This window comes from Hyaena hyaena, unplaced genomic scaffold, assembly GCF_003009895.1.
Source record: "Hyaena hyaena isolate Hyena2069 unplaced genomic scaffold, ASM300989v1 scaffold_736, whole genome shotgun sequence".
Lineage (NCBI taxonomy): Eukaryota > Metazoa > Chordata > Mammalia > Carnivora > Hyaenidae > Hyaena > Hyaena hyaena.
In genome coordinates, this window is record NW_024081372.1 from 710,430 (window position 1) to 719,889 (window position 9,460).

The window sequence follows — 9,460 nt, forward strand, 5'->3', positions numbered from 1 at the left end:
AATATTCCAAAATTTTCCATATGTAGAATACTTACTTTTTAATTATTAGAGTTTGGACACAACAATCTGTACCCATCTAAAATGTATTTTTACTGAAATATAATCAACAGCTTTATAAGGCACAGTTTTTGAAGGACAACACCAAAATAACTTGATTAAAGCAGTGGGCCTTTCAATTAGTTTGATACAAAGGCTGTCACATTTTCACTTCCTCAGTGTTGAAGAACACAGTATTACTAAGGTAAAAATTTAACTGATACTTGAAATGGCTAAAATCTTTAGTTATATTATTTCTCAAGGGAAAAACAGTAGTTGAAACCAACCATTTCGTTTGCTATAAACAATGAATATACCCTTGGCTAGTCATATAACTAGTATCCATAGAACAATGTAGGGAAAAGCATGATGAATTGACATTCAACAAAACTGCTTTAAAAGTAGATATTACACATTCAAATATTTTTCTTTCACGTCTATTTCTAGCACTAATTTATGTGCTAAAAATAAAACACCATAATAGTATATCACTACTATTTTTCTGCCTTATTAGACAAAATAAATTGTGTAATCTTCGTTCATAGCACCCAGTGAAGTAGAGAGTCATTTAATTACCTGTGAATCAAACCAATTTAGGTAACTCTTTGTGATCATTATCACAGAGACTCAAGGAACTAAAATGCTCAATAATCAATAACAACTCAACCTCAAAACAAAGTTGAGCCCTTGCAATTTTCCTGGAATAGGGCTCACTGTTTGACCAAGTAGGGGGTCCACTGACTCCAGAATTCCTCAATCTCCTCTCCTCTGACATGGTACATCACTACCTTCCATAGTGCTTTGTGCCTGTTCTTATTCTTAACACTTATCACTTATTTCTTCTTCCTTTATGTAGGATATTCTAGTTAGCAAGCTTTAAAAGTACCAGTGATTAACTGGTATGTGTATACTCAATACCTGGAACTATAGTTGGCATATTCTGGGCACCAAATATATTATTTATTGAAAATTAAAATTTATGGGTAGCGCTGCCTGTGGGGGACTGGAGCCCGAGCCCAAGCCATGGCTGCTGCAGCCACCGCAGCCATGCGCTCGGTCCACGCATGCTGAAGAATGTGTCACTGGCAGGGGCACCCAAGTACATGGAATGCTTCAGCAAGTTCTCCCTGTCCCCGTGCATGAAGCAATTTCTGAACTTCGGGTCCAGCAATGCCTGTGAGAAAACCTCATTCATCTTCCTCAGGGCAGGAGCTGCCTCTGCACCTGATTACCATGAAAGAGATCAACCTGCTTCCTGACTGGGTGCTGAGCAACACCCTCCATTCAACTGGTCCAGAGATGGTACGTCCAAAGTCTCCTGGACATCACGGGGTTCCTGGACAAGGACCCCAAGGACAATCGTACCCTGGGCCAGTTCAATGATGCTCTGATCACCGTCTGGAATCGTGAGGGTGGCACGGTGCCCACCACGGAGCAGGACTGCTGGAGGACAAGGAGACCTGAGGTGATGACCTGGTCTCCGACCAGGACATCCAGCACTTTTTGGACCTCTTCTACGTCTGCTGCATCTCTATCTGCGTGCGCATCAACCCGCACCCTGAGGTGGGGGCTAGGGGCTCAGGACCGGAAAGAGCATTCCTGGTTCACAGCGGAGAAAGAACACAGCAGCAGTAAAGCGTATTGTTCTAAATGCCCCCTCTTAACAAAAGTGTTCCGTGTGGTATTCCTCAAAACTCTATTACACTCATAAACAGTTTGTTGTTTAGAGTTTCCTAGTCCCAGAGTATTCACTTTAATTGTTGAGATATTAAAAAATAAAATAAAATTTAGATTTAAAAAGAATACTTACAACTTTTTTTTTTTTTTTTTTTTTTTAACAGACCTTCCTTTAGAGCATGCGTTAGCTACCGGTGTTTCTTCATGACAGGGTGTCAAAAGACAACTCAATACACTGCTGTGGATAGTGTGCAAATTACACCCCGTGTGTTCTAGCTGTGAGAAATCATGGAATCTTCCTCCAAACAGTAAAAACAAAGCCCACCATGTTAACAATGAAAAGTCTTATAAAAAATAAAAAATACAGAGAAAAAGGCTATTCTTTTGTTTTGATAGTCACATGAAGTTTCAGTGGTGCTGCACGTAACACATAGTTTTGTCTTGTTTATCCCAAAATCTCTTATTTGCTTATTAAAAACAAACAAACAACTTCTTTCACATGGAGTCACCCTGTGTTTTGCAAGACATCATTTTGGGAAATTATAAGTACATAAATATTATCAAGTAGTCTGGTCCTCTTCACTGCTGTGCCATAAGTGCCTGTGAGGCGTTTGCAAAATGCAGGACTGCTAACCCTCTGAGATTTTTAATTTTAAATTTATTTTGTAACAAGTTTTTTGTACATTTATTTTCAATAACTGCCAAACTTGTCACATTGCATATAAGTAATTACATTAATTATTTAATAATTGTGTTAATTATACATCATAATATATGTAACAATTTGCTTTTTCCTGTTTATTCTGATAAGCACTTATCAGCAATCAACTGATTTAAAAAAATCAATTTCTTCACTGAACTATATAGTCTACTCTTAGAGTCTGTTTCTTATAATTATTTTGAAATAGTCTAATTTGGTAATTTTCAAACTGTTAGGAGGGTCCTGATACCCTTATGATAGTTGTGTAAAGTTTTAAGAATTATATAACCCCTAAGATTATACACATATGTACAAAAATCCTATTGGGTTGCAAATTTCACAAAGCTTTATTTAAGAGATGTTTTATCATCTACATCTTCATGGAGGAAAATAAAGTTCAAAAAGGCCAAATAATTTATCCATGAAAATCAGCTGATAAATGGATAAGTAAGAATTCAAACCCAAGACCTTTAAGCCTTTGTCTAATTATTCTTTTCCCCAGACCACAGCTGCTGCTTCTCTCACATCCCTGAGATTAAACTTGTTTTTTGTTAGAAGAATTTTTTGCTGTGTTTTTTCAAGTTAACTAAATAAATGACAATTTAGATTAAGTTTATTATTAAAACTAGATACAAAAAACTATTTGGTAGATAAAATGCTTAAGTAATTAAATGTCTTTAGGATTCACTAATTTGAGCTATACAGGTCTCACAGCATTTTGTTTGTGAGGGGATAATATTTTTTCTTTCTGGAGTATTTGTGGAATGACATTTCAACCAACACTTGTCTTAGGATGCTTGGTAACGGTTCAAGTTTAATAAATGTCACAGATTGTTATTGATATGTTAGTGTTGGCTAGTAAAGTTTATCACTGCTGCCACTGTATCAGACTATGTCTAAAGACTTCCTTTGGTTTTCTCCAGATACCCTTAACTAAGGCCTCCAAAGACGAACTACACCATGTCAATTCTAGATTGTCTATTAGCCTTACATGACTTTTATTTTCATCTTTTCACTGTTTATCTGAGATGACAGAACTAGAATAAATGAGACTTTTGCTAAGAGATCTATGTTATACAGAGTCTTCTAGAAAGTTTGTAGATTAATGTTTTTTGTATTGCTATATGTAAAAAGGCCACAAGATATGGAGTAAAACATAGTTCTACCACTACAAAATACATGAACCTGTGTACATTCTTTAGCTTCAATGCAGCTTTTATTTTAATCTGTATGATAAAGATAACAATGCTTATGTAAAAGGGTTGCAGTGAGGAAAGAAATGAAAGAAATCATGGTTTTAGTCTTTATATGCAGGTATGGTGTTGTGGCTAGCATTAAATAGACACTAAATAAAATTTAGTTTCCATTAATCTTTTTCAAGCTATCTTCTCTCAAAGTTCTTTGATTATAGGCTATTATAAAACAAGTCTTTGCCACAATTTTCTTTATATATTTATTGGCTAAATCTCCGGAACTCACAATACCCTTAAAGTGAGATAATTCGGTTACTGCTATTTCCCTACCCAGTGTTATCAGAACAGATTCAAACAGGGTAGTGCCTTTTGGATTAAAAACATACATACAAACTTCATAATGAGGGGAGAATCTGTTTTATGTTGGATTACACTGGGTTGGTGTTTATGTTTGTTTATAATACCCATCAATCTGTGTTTGTTTTGAGGTTAGAGTTAGTCACATTGCTAATGATATAGTAATTTGATTTTTAAAAAGTCAGAAATAATTTAAAACAGTATATTCACTATCCTAAAAATGCTCTATGTTCCACCTATTCATCTCTCTCCTCCAACCCTTAAAAACTTATTGATATTTTTACTTTCATAACTTTGTCTCTTCCAGAATGTCATAAACTTAGAATTGTACAGTATGCAGACTAGTCAAATTGGCTTTTTTCACTAAGTAGTATGCATTTAAGGTTCTCTCGTGTATTTTCATGACATCCATTTACAATTAATCGAGAGGTTTCTTTAAATTTATAGTGGGTTTCTTATAAATAACATAGTCTTTTAGTTTCTCAATTCTTTGAGAATTCTATTAATATATCCTCTAGTTCAGAGATTGTTTCCTCAGACATGCAGTCTATTAATTAGCCCATCAAAACCATTCTTCACTTCTGTCATAGTGTTTTTGATTACCAGAATCTTTTGTCTTCTATTCTTTCTTAGGATTTCCACATCTGCGTCCTTGCCCATCTGTCCTTGCATGCTATCTACTTTAGCCATTAGAGCCCTTAAAATATTAATCATGATTGTTTTAAATTCCTGGTCTGAGAACTCTAACATCCCTGCCATGCCTGATCCAGAAACCTGCTCTATCTCTTCAAATAGTGTTATTTTGCCTTTTGATATGCCTTGTAATTTTGTTTTGATAGCCAGACATTATGTAAAGAATTACTGTAAAGAATGGTTATAAACAGACTTTTAGATAGTGAGGTGTGGGGTGAGGGTAGTTTTCTATAGTCTTATGAGTAGTCTCCAGTCTTTTAGTGAGCCTGTGCCTCTGGACTGTGAACTCAAGTCTTTCTTCACTTTATTTATTTATTTATTTATTTATTTATTTATTTATTTATTTTTTAAATGTTTTATTTATTTCTAGGAGAGAGAGAGAGAGACAGCGTGAGCAGGGGAGGGTCAGAGAGAGAGGGAGTCACAGACTGAAACAGGCTCCAGGCTCTGAGCTGGCAGTCAGCACAGAGCCCGACGCGGGGCTCGAACCCACGAACCGCGAGATCATGACCTAAGCGAAAGTCGGACGCTTAACCGACTAAGCCACACAGGCGCCCCAAGTCTTTCTTCACTTTAATGTTTTTTTGTTGTTATCGTTTTTCCTCGCCTTAGGCTGGATAGGATGACTAGAGTAGGCTAGTCTTATTCAGTTTGTCTTATTCAGTTAGACTGTGATAATTCCCCAGCTAACCTTTGATTAACTAGTTTCCCTTGAGGGCAGGACTTGTTAAGAAAAATAAAGCATTCCGATATATATCAACATAGTTCCTTTTCCCCTCCCCTGCCAGAAGCTGGAGATTTTCCTCCAATACATATTGTGGGAAATCAGCTGAGCTTCTAGAGGTAAAACTCACAGAATTGTGGGGGTAGAGTGATTGAGTGGGTCCCCCTGGAGGATTGAACTCTCAGAATTGTCCACACTGAGCCTCCTGTAATTCATCAATCACAGTTTTCAGGTTTCCCTACTCCGGTACTAATTATCAGCTATTTCTGCTCATGAGTTTTTGCTTTGCTATGCTCTGACTCCTTGTATTCACTTTGTGCATCTCCAATACTGGGGATCAGTTGCCCTGTGTCCTACCTTCTTTTATAAATCTATGATTTGTTGATTTATGTGTTCAGTTTCTTACTTGTTGGGGTGGAGTTGTGACTTCCAAGTGAGGAATCAGAAACCAGAAGTAAGTCCTTTAATAAAATTTTTATTCTGGAACAGTTACTGATCTTGTCCAGAATTCTTAAGTGTTTATAAATTTTCATTTCCAGGAATCTATCTTCAGACTTGATATAAAATGAAGGGGGAAAAACATATTAAAGCTATCATTTTACTAATTCATCCTTCTACCCGGTAAGTTTTAAGCACTACAATACAGATACAGGTCTACGTTCTCAGATACAAAGAGAACTGAAGTAAAACCTCGATTTATCATGAACTCACCGTGTCGGGAACATGGCATGATTTCAACTCCACTGTTCCTTTAAGGATAAACAATAACCCTTCACAAAATTGAACTGCCTACAGTACCTCACTTAAGTCTTTAGGAACCCTCCCTCCCATTTTCTATATTCTTCACTCTGGCTCCTTACCTACTTGATTTCAAACTCTTGAATCTGTGTATCAAAAGGCAGTTGGTGTGTGTGTGTGTGTGTGTGTGTGTGTGTGTGTGTGCGCGCGCGCGCGTTAGGGGTGGGAGGAAAGGCTGTCTAACATTTATTTTCTTTTCTTTTGGCAATAAAGGCCAATTTCCTTTTGCGGAATTACCGGACATTGTTTGACCACAATCAGGTTGAAGTTTGAAATATTAACCTGGATGCTATGCTTCTTCATGGTGTTGAAAATGACCCAATCTACTCAGATCAATTGTTCTTTTTCCCTAGAATCCATCCTTAAATATAGAAAGATAAGATAGCATTGTGCTGGGATAAAACTGGAAATTAACTGTTCCTGTGTTTTCTAACCTAGATCTTGGGTGGCCATGACTATTGATCTTTACTCAGCTGGGTTTTCTAGACTGTATTAATTTTGTGAGTCCTGCTAAAGGCTTTCCATTGATTCTCTTATGGCTTGAATTACTTAGAGTGGATTTCTATTACTTATAAAGAACTAATTTTAATCAACATGTCCAGATTTAGTGTCCACTCTGCCCTTCTGTTCATTGTTGAGAGTTTTAATTTTATTTATTTTTTTCTTTATGTTTTCCAGGGAAACCACTGTTACTCCAAAGAGATTTAACTGGTCTCCTGATTCTCTAACCCAGAATTTCTTCTTGGTAAGTCCCATTAATTCCTGGCATAAAATACATAGCTTGTGCTATGATTAGTGTCTTATTGGAGATTGGTACTAAATGTATACTAAAACTTTATAAGAACAATAACAAAGCTATTCACAAAAGAAAGATATGCATCCTTCAAAAAAGCTAATATGAATGTTAGTATCATCTCCTGCCCCATCCCATGATCTTACATTTAGCATTCTGGCCATACCAACCATTATCCCCAAGCAAATTGTTTCGTTCAGAACTCCATGCACTTACAATGGTATTCCCTCAGCCAGTATATTTTTTTCATCTCTTCTCTCAATCTCTACTTGTAAACTCCATACCATATGTCAATCACAAGTGATCAATGTGTAACTATTTATGGGATTCTTTATTTCAAAGCTCTGTGCTAGCTTTATTTACATGGATTATCACATTGAAGCCTCATTAAAACACAATAAAGTAGGTACTATAAAGACTACTTTATAGATGAGGAAATAGGCTTTGTAATACCATACGGTAGGGAAGTAGCAAAAGTTGGATTTTGAGTCAAAGCAGAGGTAGTCTATAGACTGAGCTCCTGATGACTACTGTAAACAGACTTTCTATGTAGTCAGTGGTTATTTATGTGTCCACACTTGAAACATATTTTAGTGTATACTATATGTAATTGTGTATATACTGGTTTTTGTTCAAGAATTTTGATTAAATAAGATTTTTTTTTCTTCCAGCAAATCTTATCTGATCTCACTAATATTTTTAATTATTTTCACTACAGCAAGCATATCACATCTTGTCTGGTTCTTATTTCATCTAAATTTTATTACACTTAGATCTTTATATTTCTGCCTTTTATATTAAGCGCTAAGCTTCTTATAATTAGAGCAACATTTATAACAGGGAAATTATGGGATAGATAGTAAAAGGCATGAGTCCTCAAGATAGGTGTGTCTGGACAAAAATACCAAGTTTTAACTTACTACTAGTGTAGCCTTAAAACAAAGGCTTCTCTATAAGACTCAGTTTTCTTATTTGTAAAATGAAGATTACAATATTTACATTGCAGGGTGTTAAAGAGTGTCTTATTCATAGCAGATACTGAGTAATTACTTATTGAATCAATGTTATTTAAGGCTTCAATGTGAGCTACTAGTCAATTTAACTTCCACTTTCCTTCTTTAAGATCTTTCAGAATGTTTTCCCTTATCTCCTTTGGATCTTACAGAAGATAACATTATGCAATTTTTGCATTGTACAAAGTAATGATAACATAAAACAACTCTAAACAGTTAATATATAAATCTCATAAAAAAACATGACTACAACAAAATAAAGATATTTTAATGACTACATGTGAATGAGTTAAAATGAATGAATTAACTTTCAGTGTAAATATATATACAGGACTGCAAAATTCAATCTCATTATGTTTCAAAATATTTTGGCCTGTGGAACATAGCTTTATATGTTTTTTTCCTGGATAGTTGTAAACAAAATTTTAATTTTTTGCACTACACTTCTGTACCTCTCCACCTACCTGCCCCTCTTCCACATACAACACTGCTGCATCATCCTGTGTGGTTAAAGTGTGACTGAATGTAATTTAGTAAGGAAGGAGGTGAAGTGACATGAAGCATGAAATTTAAAAATGAATGTCACACTGCGTTTCATATTGAATACTTAGCATTAATTCACATTGCAAGCAACTCGATGCAAATATTTTGTTGCAAAATAGAGAAAAGTAAAAAAGACTTCCTTATATTCACTGCAGTTGTGGGGGAAGTTTGAAAAATTGCTATTCAAAGTATCAGACACAGGCGCTTAGCTATGTACTGAGATTCAACTTCTGGCAATTTGAATATATATCCCTCACCCAATTATATTCACACTATTAACTTAGGGCACTGGCATATCTAGTACCACATGGATGCACCTATGTGATTCAGGCTGATTTCTGATGGAATCTTATAAAGCTATAGTCTGGCTCCTTAGTTCCAACTCTATCTCATATACTTCTTCCCCCAGGACAATGTCTTTGCTTTTTGCCAGCTCTATTCTTTTTTTTTTTTTTTTTTTTTAACTTTGGGAGAGAAGAAATCAATCTAAACTGACTGAAGGCAGAAAAAAAAGGATGAAGAAAATAGAAATGAAATGTCAATGGATATTAGAGAATGTTTCTAATATCTTGGTCAGACTAGCAAGGCATTACTAGAGATATTTCCAAGAGATAGTTCAAAAACTGTTTTTCAACAATTAATATATGTTGGCATGTGAGTTTAGTAAGTCAAAATGTAGGCTCACTGTCCTAGTCTCAACTGTGAAATTATTTCTGAGCTACCTGGCTTATACAATAAATCCTATCTTCCATCCCACGTTTTCAAAATGATTTGGCCTCATATAAGAAAGATTTCATATATCTGTTTATACATTATCTCCATCTCAAGGCATTTTAAATGCTTGATCAGTTTTGGATTATAACTTCAACTCATACTTTAGATAACGTAAAGTTTGTGGGATACATTAATGACAGATCATAAAGAAAGTCTGCT

General features: G+C 35.3%; 1 pseudogene; it reads left to right on the forward strand.

The window, feature by feature from the left end:
- Positions 1 to 1,100: 1,100 nt before the first annotated feature.
- On the forward strand, positions 1,101 to 1,671 carry LOC120220940 (annotated as a pseudogene).
- Positions 1,672 to 9,460: the final 7,789 nt, after the last annotated feature.